Source organism: Callithrix jacchus, chromosome 15, assembly GCF_049354715.1.
Source record: "Callithrix jacchus isolate 240 chromosome 15, calJac240_pri, whole genome shotgun sequence".
NCBI lineage: Eukaryota > Metazoa > Chordata > Mammalia > Primates > Cebidae > Callithrix > Callithrix jacchus.
This window is the reverse complement of record NC_133516.1, coordinates 37,108,519-37,126,375: the sequence shown is the minus strand read 5'-3', so window position 1 is coordinate 37,126,375 and position 17,857 is coordinate 37,108,519. Positions and strand designations below refer to the sequence as shown.

At 43.7% G+C, this 17,857-nt stretch overlaps 1 protein-coding gene across 28 annotated transcripts in view; it reads right to left on the bottom strand.

Annotated features, from left to right (window-relative positions):
* Positions 1-17,857, bottom strand: part of CACNA2D3 (calcium voltage-gated channel auxiliary subunit alpha2delta 3) — a 923,853-nt gene that overhangs the window by 423,939 nt on the left and 482,057 nt on the right. The gene's annotated exons all lie outside the window — the stretch shown is intronic.

Here is a 17,857-nt window from a genome sequence, read left to right as displayed (position 1 = left end):
TTCTGGCTCTACAGAAGCCCAGAATCAGCTGGAGATTAAAGGGGACAAAAGAAAGTAACTATGAAACCCCATGTATTTCTGCTTCCCAACAAAGAGGCAAGAACAAGTTCAGGCCCATGCCCAGGAACAGGTCCGTGCAGGTAACGCATGTCTAGGAACACATGCACGTATGAGTGCCCCTGACCCAAAGCCCACACCTACAGTGGCACCACAGCCTGGCCTTGCTTTCCAATCACTGCATTCCTAACCCCTTGCTTTTTCTATTGAAATGAATTATCTCCCCAAAGGCATCCACATTTTTGTCCACTGAGGAAACTGGCTGGAGGAGTCACCAGGACAGAGAGGAGCAGGAAGAAGGAGCTCATGGAAAGTATCTGCTCATGATTTCCTTGCTAAAGTGGCTTTCTTTCTCTTACCATGCCCGAGGATCCAACAATGCCCCAAGCATGCCATCAGCACTCAGATGATGACAGCCATTCTTTGATGTGTCTAATTGGCCACACTGCCCTAGGACCCCCAAAATGATCACAGAATCATAATTGATCATAGAGACAGATCTTAGGGCATGCTGACTCTTCTAAGATGCTGTTCTGCCTCTGCCTGGGTCAGTAGCAGTAGGAGCCTCAGAAGCAGTAGGAGTCCCCAGTCACTGAAATGGGCAGAAGATTTGCTGGCAAGATGGTGCCAATGTGAACTTCAAAGTTTGGGTGGGTTCTTCATGGTAATAAAGTTTGAATGACACCTGGGTCTAACACAAATCAAGGCTGAATTTGAAACCACTGGCTCATATACTACCCACAAGACCCTCTTCCCTGGCCCGCTCTACTCTCACAGCAATGTTGCTTGCCTGCTGGCCCATCAGAACAGCCACCATTGAAGCCTGCCTGGTGTTAGGCCCTTAGAAAACACAGTGCAACTGAGTCTTCATGATAATCATGTGAGGTTCCATCATCCTGCTTTAGAGATAGAGAGACCGAGGCTGAGCACACCACCTAGCTGCCTGGCCCAGGTTTCAATCCAGGTTAGCTTCACCTACTCTAATACTCTTCTTTCTGCTATGGAACTGTTGTTTCTCTAAATTAGCAAAATAAAAGCTTCTTTTTTTTTTCTGAACACCTTGTATGCCAGGCACTTGCCATGGGCTTGACATATACCTGGGCGGTCTGGCTCCAGAATGCTCACTTTAATCTCTGCTCCTGGGTGGGAGCTAAGTCTTTAGGGGATGATCAAATGGATTGAGTGATAGGGGAGAGAATGCTGAGGGCCAGGAAACCAGGAAAATCACAGGGCCAGGAGCCAAGCTTTGTGCTTCTCTTTTCTTCCTGCCCATTTCTCAAGGCCTAGCAGGATGGTAAGTGCATAGCACGTCCTTTAGGAATGCTTGCTGAACAAATCCAGGCAATTAACTGAGTCCAGGGAATCCAGGCATCCCAGCTGCAGGAACGTAGCAGGGGAGTCTGCCTTCACCAACAACCACCCCCTGTGGAAGCCAGGCTTGTGACTACCATGAGGACTTAGGCTCTGAAGGTATCCAACACGGTGGTCCCCACACGCTCCTACACCCACCTAGGGACATGGAGCATGATGAAACAGCCATCACAACAGCTCACTGAGAAGCTGCTCTTCAACCAGCCCTAGATTCGCAAAACTGTGGCCAGACTCTGCCTTGGCGAGTCCATTCTATTCTCCTGATGTCATTTCTGCTTAATGCCTTTAATTGCTCTCAGTCACACAAGTTAACACAGCATTTTTTTAAACAACCTGCACAACATTTAATTTTTCTTTTTATCTATGTGTAGCCATACATCATGCAGCACTTCAGGCAATGGCTGCTTTTACAGTTGAACATTTAGATCATATGTAACAGCATGTTATGGAGTTCCCCTTCAATTGCTTTTATAACAAGGTCAGTTGTTATTTTGATTCTTCCTGGTACAAATATGGTCCATATATTAGATGGAAAACTATTTTCTCAAGTTAGAGACTCCCAAATGATGCCACAGATAAACAACTCTCCATGTTTCTATGTCCTTCTTTTCTCTCATGTCCAAACTCCCTTTTCTCCTCCTCCACAGCCTGATCCAGAACACCATCCTGGTCTTTGGGGCTGCATTCAGACCTCTGCCCAACTCTCCTACACAAAACCAGCTCCTGTCTCCCAGGGAACTATCTCTGTGATGCGTCCTCCACTAACAGTGGCTCTGTCCAGTTAGGTAGCCTTGAGCCACATGTAGTATTTACGTTTAAATTTAATTATTAATAAAATTACCTAATATTGAAAATACAGTTCCTCAGTAGTGCTGGCTTCATTTCAAGTGCTCATTAGCCACATGTGGCTGGTGGCTACTGCACTGGACACTGCCAATTAATGAACATTGCCATCATTGCAGAAAGTGTGACTGGACAGTGCTGACCCAGAGACAGAGTTAAAATGGACCTTCCTCCCCAGCAAGTCATGATGGTGAGTCAGACGAAGATCCAAGACCTGGACCCAGAGCCATGTGTGAGTTTTGCCTGCCCAGCATCCATTCCCCTTCTTCCGATTTTCCTTCTCCCCTACCCACCCATAATTCATATGGTTTGAGTGAAGCTAATGTCTCTCTCCCTCCCTCCCACATCAAGTGGTGGGACCATTTATCAGACCTGTTTGGTCTATGAATTGCACCCCAAGGGCCACAGTCATGCATGGGCATTGACCCAAACCCTGGACTTCTGCTGGCATGTGTGAGGAAGGACTCTCTTTCCACAGGGATTGCTGAGAGGAAGCTGAGGGCTGCCGGCAATCATCCTGCCGCTGCCCAGGAGGTGCACACCTGAATGGAGGTAACAGTTGCAGAAAGCAGAGCCCGCATGGAGGAGCCAGGACAGGATGGCGACAACAAGGTCTGAGCCCCTAGATCCAGGCATGCCTAGCCTTTTAGGTAAGTGAACCAATACTTTTGCTCCTCCCCTTACACAGTTTCAGCAGATGCAGGCCACTTAATTGAAAAGATCCCTTACGATTATCCCAACCAAACCAGTGACCCTGGCTGTGGAGACCATACCTCGCGAAAGCTTCCCTTGCATTAAAATGATCCTCCTCTGCTCCTCTATGTCCCGCTCCCCTTAATCACAGCCATGGTACAGTGTGATGGGTTTACCACACTTGTGCTAGACCAAACACAGCACTTTATACACAGCAGGCTCTCAGTGCTCAAGGCTTTTACAACCAGTGCTCTGACGAACCATGGCATGAAGGAACTTTGTAATTTTGCTGAAGATCAATCCTAGCCGTGTTCACTCCAAAGGCAGTGTATGGAAGCAAAGGAAGGGGCCTGGCTGACTGCCCTGCATTGTCCTCATCACTACAAATTTTTCTCTACTCCTGGTTGTAGTCAGTGTAAGATCCAGAAATTGTTATGTTAATGCCATCATAGCACTGTCATTGTATAGAAGCAATTGGTATACAGGCCTTATGAACTCTGGTCGGAAGAAAAAAACCGAGCTGGGGGTCAGGAGACTGAGTTCCAGTGCTGGTTGTACCATTTACCAACTAAACCCCTGAGGCAAGTGGCTTTAGGTCTCTGGCCTCAATGTTGCCTGCTGTGAAATGATGGGAAAGTGTCTGAGTAGTGGATGGGGTAGCGGGAGCATCAGTGTCTCAGAACAGCAGGCAGGACTTCCCTCCACTTCCTGCTCTGACATTCACCCTTTCTACAAGCCTGAGTAAGACAGTGCCTTCTCTGTGCCTTCATTTCCTTCTGATATGTGGCGGAACTTGGGTTGACTTCTCCCTGGGGGACTCGAAAAAAGAAGTCATCTGAAAGAATTGTGGTGACAGAAAAAAAAAACCCTGAGACTACTTTCATTTCATATTCACTAAAAGAAAGGATTGTCTTCAATATGCAAAAATTAAAACAGAATACATCTTAAACACTTTCTATGCCAACTTCCTGGGTTGCAACTTTATAATCTAATAGACCTTGGAAAAGGAATTATTTTGCCTTTCAAGGGCCAGGTTTCCTTAAATGGATAGAGACACATAGCTGACTTCACTGACCCCAGGACTCAAGTGCCCTTAAGGGCACAGCTACAGAAGAAAGCTCCAGATCACCCAGGCCAGGAAGGCTCTCAACAACCACGTACCAAAAGGTGGCCAGTTCTCATTATTTTTCTTAATTCAAATAAACAGTTAATTGGAAACAGTGACAGTTCCATTTTATTATTAAACCTCAATAAAGAAGAAGGAGGGTGGCTTTTTATCTCTGCTTCAGGCAACTCATGCAGCATATGTTGCTGCCCAGGAAAAAGCCTCACTTCCAAAGCAATTAGTGCAGCTTAACGCCTGGGGAGATGAGCCCATGAGGGTGCCACCACTCCCTGTGCCCGAATGCCAGCAGCACAGCCACATCCGCTTATCTCTGTCAAACAGCCACACCGTTCAGGCCAGCAGAGGATCCTGGTAAAATAACCCTCTCCTTCACCAGCATTCAGTTTAGTTGAATCATACTGATGACTCTCTGTGATCAAAGCAATCATGTTTTTTCCTGTTTATGTAATTAAAATAAATGTTTGAGTCCTTCCAATTAAGAGCAGGGTGTCAAATACAAAGTGGACATCAGCAGACAAAACAAGCCCTTGAGAGCCAGTGGTCCTGGCTGGGAGTAGAGCAGCTATTTGAAGGGAAGGCTAACGGCCATCTATCAATGACAAGCATCAGGATCATTCAAGTTCTGCAGACATGAAATTTATACCCATTAGGCATGGACAAAGGTTGCTGCAGCAACGTGTCCATAGGTAGGCTTCAGAAATTGTCTACCTCCAATGGCAGCGAACACTGGCAGAGCGACAACTCTATGCTAGGCACCACGTGTTTTTGTCTATTACTTCGCTTGATCAAGGTACTATTACATTCTTATTTTACATATAGGCCAAGGGACTCTAGAAAGCTCAAGAAGCAGACAAGGTTTCAAAGTGCTGAGCCATGTATCTGAACCCCTATGTAATAGGGCCCCTTCCCAGAGCCCAAGGCCCAGCTCTCTACGTCCCTGATAAAGCACAGCATGCAGGCGGGTGCAGGGACTTTAAGTCTGAGTGCAAAGCTAAGATCCCATGCAGGGCTGGTTTCATGGGTATATGACCTGTGCAGTGACCCATGTTCAGAAGGACTCAGTGTTTGGTTTAATGCTTTGCTACCACTGTCATGAAATTCTTACTAATTGTATTTTTGACTATGTGATTTATAAGTGAAATCCAGTGGAGCAATGGAGCATGCCTGTGAGCAGAGGAAACACACTAAAGATGTTGTCTGCTGCTCCTTGCTGCCCTGTTCACATGCAACACAGAATTCTGGTGTGCTGCTACAGTGCAGGTGTCCTCAAACGGACTTCACTTTAATAGGTCACTTTGCACTGTGGCTGTCAGGTGGCTCAAGCTCACTGGAAAATCAAAATTAAGGCATTAAAAGTAAGAGCATTCTGTAGAGTCTCTTTGATTTTCAGTTCTATCAGTAAACAGACACAGGACTGCCTGCTTTCTCCTAAAACAGAGATGCAGCTCCTGTCAGTCACATCAGCCTGAATGATCAGCACGGTCCCAACAGCTGTGTCTACCCCATTCTGAGGCCAAACTCCTCAGTGAGACTTCCAGATAAGCCTTACAGGTTCTGTGATCACACTGCTACTGTGCTCCAAGACCAAAGTGCAGAAGCCCATTTTTTTAGAGGCTCAAAGGGTGTCCACATCTGTCTTCCCCACTGATTTGAATATTACACCACAAGATTATTTGATATAATTATGAACACCTCCTCTTGATGTAATTCTTCCTGACAACATGCGCGCGCGCACACACACACAACCTCAACCTGGGATGAGCCTCTCATATTCCCGTGTAGTCTGAGAGCTCCCTTGGCTGACTTTTACAGCCTCCTTGGGGCAAATCTCTCAGGGACGTCAGGGTGGTGCATAGCCAATATATTTTATAGATAAGGCATACATCTTGTGACATAGCTACCACTAAGTCTGGGTTCAAGTAAATCCAACTGTCATTTGATTCCTGTGGGAAGTAGTGACATGGTATTTCTCAAAGCAAAAAACAGAATGGCTGAAGTAAGCTTGTAGGAAGGAGGCAGGCCCAGCTGTTTGCAATTTGGGAGAGAGAGTACAGACACTGATAGAACCGCATCTGAGCCATTTCCCATTTCTCCTTCACGTGTGTGTAACAAATTGATGTGTCTGAAGGTAGCAGCTGTTTAATGCCAGTGCCAAATTAGAGAAAAGATAGATCTCCTGGGTGTGAACAATGAATGTTATTTCATCCAGGTAGTCAGACTAGCTGCAATCTAATTTCAATGGCAAAAGCACTAATTATTTCATGCAGGATGATGTGTGATGAGCTCAGAATTGGCGATTCTCTACAATTAGGAAATACCTAAGGTGGAACGGCCCCTCCACCAAAGCAGTGCTTATTTCCAAGTAACTGCTGAGAGGGAGGGATATGATAATTACCATGCCGGTGAGCAATCCCAGCTCCAAGCGGAGCCGCATATGTGAGCTCATCGCCCTCCTGGTGAGGTCATGTGGACTTGTCAGTGCATCTCAGGGAACTAGGCTTTGCGAACCCCTGAAAGACTGGGGAAAGCCGTAGCCCAGTGCTGCATGGACAGGACGCTTGTGTTGTGTCTCCGCATGGCATGGCAGTGTGTGTATGCAGCAGGCCTCACCCTTCATGTCTTTCTGACATTTCCAAAGGTCTCCATTTATCCTTTATGAACTTCATGAAAAGCTTGACTTGATTCAAATGCATGTCTTGGAGGAAGAATGCTTCAGCTGCTGCAGCGTGCCAGGGCAGAGAGAAGTCAGTTTCAGTTCATTGCAAACACAGTGCCCGCTCTGAGGATGCTTTGACTCAGAAGAAATGTGTATTGATAGTCAGCACCCAGGGGGAATGTCATGCAGACCAGTGCTGTGGGTGCCAGCATGCTCATCTGCATCAAACCATCACCTGGAGCCACACCTACAGCTCTTTGCACTCAATGCAAAGCTACAGCCCAGGATTGGGGAGCAGCTTGCGCTGAGACACAGGTTAGGAGTCATATTCCCCACTCAGTGGTGACTACATTCATTTCTGGGACAGCTCAGCAAAGAAACGTAATTCCAGGGGACAACTAATTTGAACTTTTTCTGTATGAGCACTTAGAAGATTTGTAGAGTTTTATAAAACTAGTATTCAGTTAAACTGTGTTTGTTTCAGTGATCTCTGTATTTTGCCAAGCTTGATTACATATGAGTATTAAACTTAATTGTCTGAATGTCTTCCGTTCTTATTCAAGTCTATGACAAATACCCTGTAAGGCACTGTGTGTGTGTTGTGTGTGTGTGTGTCTGCATATTCATATATGTACGTATGTATGTATGTATCAACATTAATCTGACCAGTCTCCTACTAGTGAAAATTTAAATTTCCAGTATTTTATGTTTTCAAACATTCCTACAGTGAATATCTCTGTACTCACATTGTAGTGCATATGTGTAGTAAGATAATTGTAACAACCTCATGGAAGATAAAGAACTGAGCCAACAATTTCTTCATTTATACCATGCGGAGTGACTGTGAGGACTTGATGAGGTAATGTAGACAGAGTGCTTTATACAGAGTTCAGCATATAGTAGGCACTCAGTAAACACTGGATCTTATTAGTAGGGTACCTGTGGCTTGTAATGCCTTATGGCACTGTGTTTTTAAAGTATCCAAATTGAAAATCTAGAAACAACAATAATAATAATTTTAAAAAACCCCTAACTCTACATACAGAAAAAGGAAAGTCATTAGCTCCTATAATGAGAATACTGGGAGTACAGCTGCCTCAGTGAAGGGAGGGACCAGGGACCCAGATGCCCACAGGGCTCAGGCTCTCTTACCTATTATATCTCTTGGCTCTACTTGGTTTCATTCCCCTGGCAAGCTCTTGAGCACATAGCTGCCTACATCTGTGGTCTCACATCCTCCTAGCTCAGCCTGGCCAGTGGCAAGGGCTAGGGTTGCCAGATCAATATAGGATGCACAATTAACTTTGAATTTTGGATATATAACAATGAATATAATAAAAATGTATTCTCTGTTTATCTGAAATTTAAAGTTGAGTGCCCTGTTCATTTGCGTTGCAAAATCTGGCAAGTTTATACAAGGGCAGTTTCAGCAATATTGCTATCAGGAAAGTCCCTGGAAATACTCTGATCAGGCCAGCTTAGGTTATGTGTCCACGCCTGAGCCAATCAGGTGGCCAGAGAATGGGACCTCTGACTTATTCAGGTCTGGACCACATGGCCACGTCTGAACTGGAGGCTGTGGTGGGAAGAAATGGGGAAAGTCCTACCTGACTTCACCAAATGGGTTTTCTAAGGACAGAGGGATTTCATGGAAAGGAAGAAAGAGAGGGGTGCTAGACAGATAAGAACAGTCGAGTTATAAGCAGCTTTTCAGGGAGGTACCACCTTTTAGTGGCAGTAGCAAGGTCCACATTCTAGAGAAACACACTGATGCAGGCCAGGAGAGCAAGGTGTGTCCAAACACGTGCACTTCCACCTGCATGTCTACACTGTGCTCATTTCCTCTGCAGCTGCATGTAGGTGCAGACATACATGTAGTGAGATCAGATAAAGAGCAAATGGTAGCTTTTCCCAGGCAAAATCACAGTACGCTTCCTAAAAGTCAGAAAGAAGGGTTTCTAGAAAACAGGGGGTCCTGGGATGTTTTCAGGCCTAGCAGAAAGAGAGTGCCCAAGACAGAAGAGAAGAGACTGCTACTATCAACTAATATTCTCCAGGTACCCTCTACACAGCAGCCTTGGCTCTGAACACACATAGGTTGTATCTCCTTCAATCCTCACAACAGTCCCAACACAGAAGGTAGGTACTTTTCTCACTCACGTTTTATGAATGAGAAAATGAATTCACATCACTTGACTAGGTCTCACAGCTAATAAATGGTAGAGCTGGGACTTATATCCAAGCATGCAGTCTCTAAAAAAGTTATTATTTTTTTAACCAGAAACTTTTTATACTCGAAAATTTTAATTATGAACTCACAGTCAATCTTGTTTTATCAATACCCTGGCACCACCTACATCAACGTCCCTTTTGGCAGCCAGCCTCCAAAATGGCCTCCAGTGATCCTCACCCACTGACATGCAGACCCTGGTGTCGGGCCCTCTTACATTACATCAGGGTTGGTCTCTGCAGCCAAGAGAATAGAGTAGAAGTGACGGTATGCCGCCTGCAAAATTAGGTTGTAAGTGACACTACAGCTTCCATCACGGTTGCCCATCTGATCTCTGTTGGATACTTCCCTCTGGAGGAAGCCAACTGCTTTGCTGGAAGCAGTCCTCGGGAGGTGCCATGGAGTAAGAAACTGAAGTTTCCAACCAAAAGCTGTCAGGGAACTGAAGTCTCTTGCCAAGAGCCATATGAATTCTCTTAGACATGGATCTTCCATCCTAGCCGACCCCCAGAAGACCAGCCCCTAGCCTATATCCTCAATGCAACCTCACTAGAGACCCTGAGCCAGAACAACCCAGCCAGGCTACTCCTGGATTCTTGAGTCCATAAATTATATAGATAATAAATGTTTGTTGTTTTAAGCCAATGGTCCCTAATCTTCTTGGTACCAGAGACTGGTTTCATGGAAGACAATTTTTCCAAGGACAGGGGTTGGAGGAGGGAGCTGTTCCACCTCAGATAATCAGGCATTACTGAAATTCTCATAGAGGAGCACAGAGCCTAGATCCCTGTATGCGTAGTTCACAGTGAGGTTTATACTCCTGTGAGAATCTAATGCTGCTGTTGGCTGATCTGAGGTGGAGCTCAGGTGGTAATGCCTGCTCACTCACCTGCCGCTTACCTCCTGTTGTGCAACCTGGTTCCTAACAGACAAGGAACTGGGCCTGTGGCTTGTGGGTTGAGGACCCCCATTTTGCTATTAAGTCTAGGGGTAATTTGTTCCACAACAGCAGATAACTAATATACCCATCTAGATTATTGTGAAGCACATCCCAGACATCATATTATTTCATCTGTAAACATTTTAAAAACAAATCACAATACATGCTTCACTTTATGTTGAAGTTACACCGTTTGAATGAGGATTCACATAAGATCTACTCATTGTGATTGGTTGAGACATCTCTTAAGTCTCTTATTCTTGAGTTCCCTCTCCATTCTTTTCTCACGAGTCTTGTTGAAGAAGTAAGTTATTGGTCATGAAGAGCACTCCAGAATCCAGATTTTACTGATCGTATTCCTGAGGTGTCACGTAGCATGTTCTTCTGTCTCTCTATCTTAGTAAATTGATGGTGAGATTGAGCAGTCTGATTGAATTCAGGTTTGACTCCATAGTTAATTATTTATCTGACATTTACTTCATGATGTTTTTACTTCCCTGCAACAAATGACCGGTAGTCTCCTTGCAATGGTGGTGGCCATCAATGCCCAGTGCCCAGATTAATTAATTCCTCAGAAGCTGCGACATAGCGATATTTTAATTCCATCATCTCTCTTCATTTATTAGATAACCAATTTCTGCAAAGAAGTGCTTCCTCTTTTGTACTATTTAGTCAGCTGAGGAACCACATATAGAAGAAAGTTGTATAAATGTTGGCTGCCCTTCATTTCTTTATTGGTTTTCAAAACAAAGATTGGTCCAAAAGTGATCAATGAGAATCTCCACACCCATTCTTTTAGTATCATCAATGGCTTTTCTGCTCCATTATTTTAGTATCAGTATGGATTGTAACATATATTATATGTTTCTGTATGTTGATTTTTTGTGTGTTGCTTTTGGTGGGGGTGCTGGGTAGGTGGAAGGATGTCTAATTTATCCGATCTTTGGCCAGTGGGAGCTGCTTCTTTTCAGGCTTGCTACCTGAAGAGTAGTTGATAGCCTTCTGCTATCACAATAAGCAAGAGGTTTCAGGCTCATCTTGTTTATATTCTACCCCTAACCTAGAATTGGCCATTTCTCTAAGGAACCCTAGAAATTAACCATTCTTAACCATTTACACTCTATCATCTCTATATTTCTCTTGAGCATACACCTGAGGAATGAGAATGAAGGAGGAAGAGAAAAAAATACCTGAAGAGGGCCAAGTAAAAAGGTAAAGAAGAAAAGTAATAATATGGCCATCTGAGAAGGTCACACAAAACGTAGTGCAAATCTTACTCCAAAAACCTGACAGGCAAAGTGAGAAGTAAACATGGTGAGAAGCACTTGCTGGACCCTGGTCCAGAATTTGCTCCAAGAACAGGAAATATGGTGAGGGAAAGATTGGCATTAGAACAATTTGATGAAATAGGCAAGAGGTTCGTGCTTGGTGAGACAGGCTCTGCCCTGGGCCAGCACCAAAGTAAGAATTCGAATTTCATCCTCAGCAATGGAAGGAGCCTCCAAGGACACCCATTAGGTACAACATTCTCTGGTCTAAGTGAAGTGAAGTTTGCCTATATTAACCCCACATCTTTGCTACCAAAGATTCACCTTCCCTTTCCTTATGGTATACAGTTTACTCCAATATCCTTGTAGCATTTATTGAGTCATCAAATGTTTATTAGGAAGCCACTGAGCGCCACATAACTGTGCTTGATCCATTGAACAAGAGGAGACACGGTCTCTTCCTGCGGAGTTTACAGGCCAGTGGAGAAAGACCTCAGTCAATAAACATGCAGCTGTATGCAAGAGTAGGAAGTGTCATCAAGGAGAGGCTCACGGTGAGTTGGTAGTATATTTGGTAGTATAAAACAGAGGCACTAGAGGAAGGCGTGGAGGTAAAGGCAGAGCTGCTAGGGCATGAGATTCATAGGTGGAGAATCAGCATTTGTGGGTACCAAGGTCCTGGGGTAGGAGGAAATGAAGTATACACAAATTGTAATAAAGTCATGGAATCCAGAGCACAGAAAGGAAAGAGGAACATGGAGCACCATAAGCCTAAAAATACAGCAAGGAGCCAGGCTAAGCAGGAACTTCCAGGCATTCAGTGTTTCTGTTCACTAGAGTCATTGTTTAAGATCAACAGGCCTTTGACTCAAAGGTAAGATGGAATGACAGGCTATGGGTTCATAATATGGGACAGAAAGCCTGCTCAGGGACCCTTAGATTAGCAGCAGTGGACCTCGAGTAAGCAGAAACATGAACCTCAAAGCACAAGGCAAGAGAGGCCCAGGGCCATTCACAGGCTATAAAACCAAACAGCTGTAATTCACAAGAAATGGGAAATGGATTTTCAACCTCAAGACATGAAATCAACAGAAAGCTTTATAGACAACATGCGTGCTCCCATTACAGAAAATTAAGATTCAGTCACTACCAAGGGAAACAAAACAGCAGAGAAATCTCTGCAACAAAGACTTTTATGACACACCAATACAGGAAACTTTTTTATTTTTTGAATTCACTTTTGGTAGATTAAAGATATACCTCTTTAAAACATCCAAGTCATTTTTCTGAAGCAAAATGCTTCTTGGCAAGTGTACAGTCTACCTGGCAGATAAAAACGCAAATTAATAAACATAATGTACACTGTAAGAGGTCTGTGGCTGTAAGTCATAGGTCAAGTAAATATTCACTGTGACTCTGATCCAGTTAGTGGAGACAGTCTCATGACATTTATGGTTTGTATCTACCCGTGAATGTGGCCATGCTGCTTGTCATGTCTAGTCATGGGTGTGGTCCATTTTCACAGCAGTTCACCAACACACTTCCCTGTATCTCCAAGACCCAGCAAATGCAGGGGCCCTTCCTCTGCGCGGACTACCTATCCCAGCAGTGCAGGACCTGGGGGCGTAATAAGGGGGTCCAGTCTTATCTGTCACTGCGGACTGGCAGGTCATTTCAGCTGACTGAGAAACTAAGTTTTCATGTGGTGATTAGCAGATAGGCATCCTGTGACTCTTCAGCTGGCTTTATCCCTTCCCAGACCTGGCTCTTCCTCAGTTATCAGGGCATCTTCCAGCACCCTGGAGCTTATCTACTTTTCAGCATGGTAGGCAGTAGGTTTCATGAGTATGATCAACACATCTTTACTCACCTCTAATTGAAGTTAAAGGAACTTTAGAATGAAAATCATTATTCCCATCACAGAGGAAACTAGCAAAATATGCTAATCATCTGACATCTGGAAAATACTATTCACAAAGATAATAAATGCAGGAACTGGAAAAGGTTCTTCACATGGGGTTCGGGCCCATGGGCCTCCCTGACTTTACCTCCCTGAAGCCAACCTGGCCTTTTTCTCTGTTGCTCAGGGTCCTTGGGCTACTTCTGATTCCAGGTAGACTACAATTATGAGTCTAGAAAAAAATGATTAATGTCAGTGCAACAGCAGGGAGAATCCATGAGAGGGTTTCCTCGGTCAATCAAGAGGAGAAGGCCCTGAAATCAGCCCAGATCAAAGATGTCTGACCAGGAAACACCCGGCCATTCAAGAAAAAGAAATTCTTCTCTAAAAGGCCATCCTTTTTGGAACCCACCTTATCAGCTCTGCTGATTTTCATCTGTAAGCCCTCACTTCCCTCTCTCCCTAGCTTACTCCCCCCTCCTCTTCCCAAGGAGAGCAGAGGAAGGGGAAGGAACTCAACTCTGGGACAGCCAACTAGTAGAAGGAACAGAACTGGTGTGAATCACAGCTCTTGGGACAGACCATGGGGGCAGTGGCATTCTTTCTTGAATTCTCATCCTTTTAATATAGTCCTTGTGAGAATGTGTACAGCACCAGGAGTAAGTTAATATGATGCATAATCTTTTTCAAAAGATAAAACAAACATCTATGCTGAATTCATTTATTTAAAACAGAAAATTGCCACATAACTCCAATAAGCAATTCAAGAATAGGCATTGAATTTTTTTTCACTCTTCTCTCTCCACATCCTGCCAAAATCTGAATATAATTTTCAAGGTGGTAGCATGTGTTCGAGATGGCAATTCTTAACCAAGTTTGAAAAGATATTTCTCTGCACTCCATCCCCTTTCTGAGACCAAGTCAGCAAAGAGACTGGATAGCCCTGGGCCCCAGGCCTCATTATTCCATGTTTCTCATTTTATGGAAACTCCTCGCTTGAGCACAAAAGCAGGCACACTAAATTAACAAAATGGCCCTTCCAGTCAGCATTTTAGAAGAGAAATGATTCCACTGATGGATGATTATAAGTGGTACCCCAAGGATCTTGAAGACAAAGACAAAAGAACACCTGGCTAAGGTGACCCCATCTGTGGAGAGAAATCATTCGCAGTCTGAGTCTTTGGAAGTGGGACATAAATTGACATGCGGAAATTGAGAGTTATTTGAAAGCTGCTTAGCAAAGATCATTCAAATAACCTCCTAAGGCAGAAATACAGTCTGAGAAATGGTTGGCAGAAACACGTGACTCAAAAACACAGCTAGGCCCTATGTATCCCCACACACAGACCCACATGCACAGAGTACAGTTAGTTGTAACACATATTTCAACCCAACGAGGCTATATTCACAGTCTGTTCAGGCGGAGTTGTGACTTTGAGAGAAACTCTCAAAGATTCTTTCTGCATGAGGCTTGGCTGAGTCCCTCAATTAGGACAAACCCCCAGATATAGCACTCACCACTCATTCTTCCCTAGATTCTGGGATAAGACTGGGACATGAATTCTGCCCACAAACTTGCAAAGAGGGTGACACTATATTTGGTGAAGAAAAGCCAGGAATTAGAGAAGAGGTGTTTGAAAAAACATTCAGGCTGGGTGTGGTAGCTCATGCCTGTAATCCCAGCACTTTGGGAGGCCGAGGCGGGTGGATCACCTGAGGTCAGGAGTTTAAGACGAGCCTGACCAACATGGTGAAACCTCATCTCTACTAAAAGCACAAAATTAGCCAGGCATGGTGGTGCATGCCTGTAATCCCAGCTACTTGGGAGGCTGAGGCAGGAGAATCATTTGAATGTGGGAGACGGAGGTTGCAGTGAGTCAAGATCATGCCATTGCACTCCAGCCTGGGTGACAAGAGTGAAACTCTGTCTCAAAAACAAAAGAAAATAAAATAAAGGAAAAGAAAAGAAAAAAATATCCAAATCAAGCGTCCTGGAAAATTCTGAAATATAGAAGCCAGATATCTAGTCTGTCAAATGTCAGTTTTCAAACAAACCTGCATCAACACTTATCACCCAGCCAGCTCCCACTGGATCAGAGCCTTGAGGTAGATAGTGCATTGAAATGGACTTAAAAAAACAAAAAGCATGTGATTCTGCTGCTACACTGCAAATTAAAATCCTCTGCTTTAAGGAATGTAAAATCAAAAGGAGCAGCTTCTCCTGAAAGAAGCAAAAATGAAAGGTAACCAACTAAAAATTTAAGGCATGTATCCCAAACATTGCAAAGTACTTGGCAGGTATTATGGGTTAAATTGTGTCCTGCAAAAAGATATGTTGAAATCCAAACCCCCAGTACCTTAGAATATAATCTTATTTGGGACAGAGCCATTGCAAATATAATTAATTAGGTTAATATGAGGTCACTGGGATGGGTCCCTAATCTAGCATGACTGGTGTCCTTATAAGAGAAACAGCCACACACAGGGAGAATATGACCCTATGAAGACAGAGGTAGAGATTGGAATGACGTTTCTAGAGGCCAAAGAAGGCCAAGGATTGATGGTCACCACCAGAGGCTAGAGGAGGCAAGGAAGGAATCTCCCTTGCAGGCTTCTGAGAAAGCATGGCCTGCGACACCCTGATTTCACACTTCTAGCCTCCAGAACTGTCAGACAATAGGCTTGTGTTACTTTAAGCCACCCAGTTTATGGTATCTTGTTATGGCAGTCCAAGGAAACATACACAACATTTCCCAAATCACTGCCTACAAAACTTACTTCATTAAATGGTGTTCCTAGAAAAAGCTTTGGAAATGCCATAAATTACTTAACTCTTGGAGAGAGTGACAGTATACATGAGCATTTTAAAAGCTTAGTCCCGCAGAAGAAGCTTATTTAAAAATGTTTTCATTTGTCATTTTAAGCTTTCTTTGACCACAACCTCCTCTCTGTTCCCCACTAGCAGACGTGTTAAGATCACATCATAGAACTATTGTTTCCTCAAGGACATTTTTGAGAATCACCTGCTCTGTCAATAAAAAAATAGAGAAGCATGCTATGGACTTGCTCTAAGAAACATGGTTGGATGCCAGGTTTCCACGGCCATCCTTGTCACTTGATGTGCAAGCAGGACCTGAGATTTTTCCAACATGTTTAGATTCTATCTGAATTTCCTTCTGTATTAGTTTCCCAGGAATACCATAACAAAATATCATAGATTGGGTGGCTTAAACAGCAGATCTAGACAGTTTTAGAGGTTAGAAGTCTAAGATGAAGAAGTCGGCAGTTTTGGTTTCTCCCAGGGCCTCCTTTCTTGGGTAACAGATGGTCACCTTATTGCTGGGTCTTTTAGTGACCTTTTCTCTGTGCATATGTAATCCCTGATGCCTCTTTTTCTAATAAGAACGGCTACGATATTGGATCACAGCCACACCCTTATGACTTCATTTAACCTTAATTGTCTCTTTAAAGGCCCCATCTCCAAATACACATTAGAGATTAGGGCTTAAACATACAATTGTTGGGGGGACATGATTCAGCCCACAACACCCCCTCAATTGCTCACTCAGAAGGCATAGGTCCTTCGGTTGTAGTTAAGAAAACAGACTAAAAAGGTTAAGTTCCTCAAGGTCTCTAGCAAGTAACTAGACTCAACGGCCTCAACGTCATGGGTTCCCTTCAGCTCCCCACACTAGTTAGCCTCTATCCCTCAGCAAGCCCCTTCTATGGAAAGAAGGTCCCCAGTTATACATTCCTTCAATAGATGGTGCATTCTTTTTAAACATATTCTTATTACTTTTATTGTGTAAAGAAATTTGGCCATGACACTTTTAAATCTGCAAGAGTCACGTTAATCTTAGCAAGCAACAAGGGTGAAAGCCACATCTTTCAGCACCACCATTGAGATTTCCAGCAAAGTGGTCTACACACAGCATAGTCTACACCAGTCTTCGTATCTCAAAGCTTGGCAAGGGAGGAAAAACCTTACGGTGGTTAAACACACAAATTCTGGAGCTAGTGCATGCAAAACCTAGCCATACTACTCTTCATTTGTGTGTGTGATTTTCATAAAATCTCTTCCTCAAAATGGGCAAAACAGAGTGCACCAGACAAGGCTGTTGGGAAGGTCAAATGAAATAAGCAAAGGGCCGGACTGAGCAACGGGCCGGAAACTAGTAAATATTCAAGAATGATTAGCTGCTATTAGGGGAATTTTTAAAGCCTATTTTAAAAAAAGATAATTATAAACTGACATAAAAGTTGCAAAGCTAGTACCAGAAAGTTCCTGTGTCCTTCCCCCAGCTTCCCCTAGTGGTAACATCTTTATTGTAGTACAATAATCAAAACTAGGAAATTGACAGTGGTATAGTACTATTAACCTAACTACAGACTTCATTTGGATTTCACCAGTTTTCACATTCATTTTTTTGTTGTGTCTACAATTTTATGACACTTTATCACAAGAATAGACTGGTGTCACCACCACCACCACAATAAGGATTGAGAACTGTTCTACTACCATAAAGAAACTCCCTTGCAATAACCCTTTATCACCCTATACTCCCTCCACTCCTAGCCCCTGGAAACTGCTAATCATTTTCTATCACTATTATTTTATTTTGAGAATGTCATATATAAATAGAATCATACAGTATGTAACTACTTCTTGAGACTGGCTTTTTTTTTTTTATCAGTAGTTCTTTCCTTTTTGTTCCACTGTATGGATATACCACAGTCTGTTTATTCATTGCCCTGCTGAAGGAAACTTGGGTT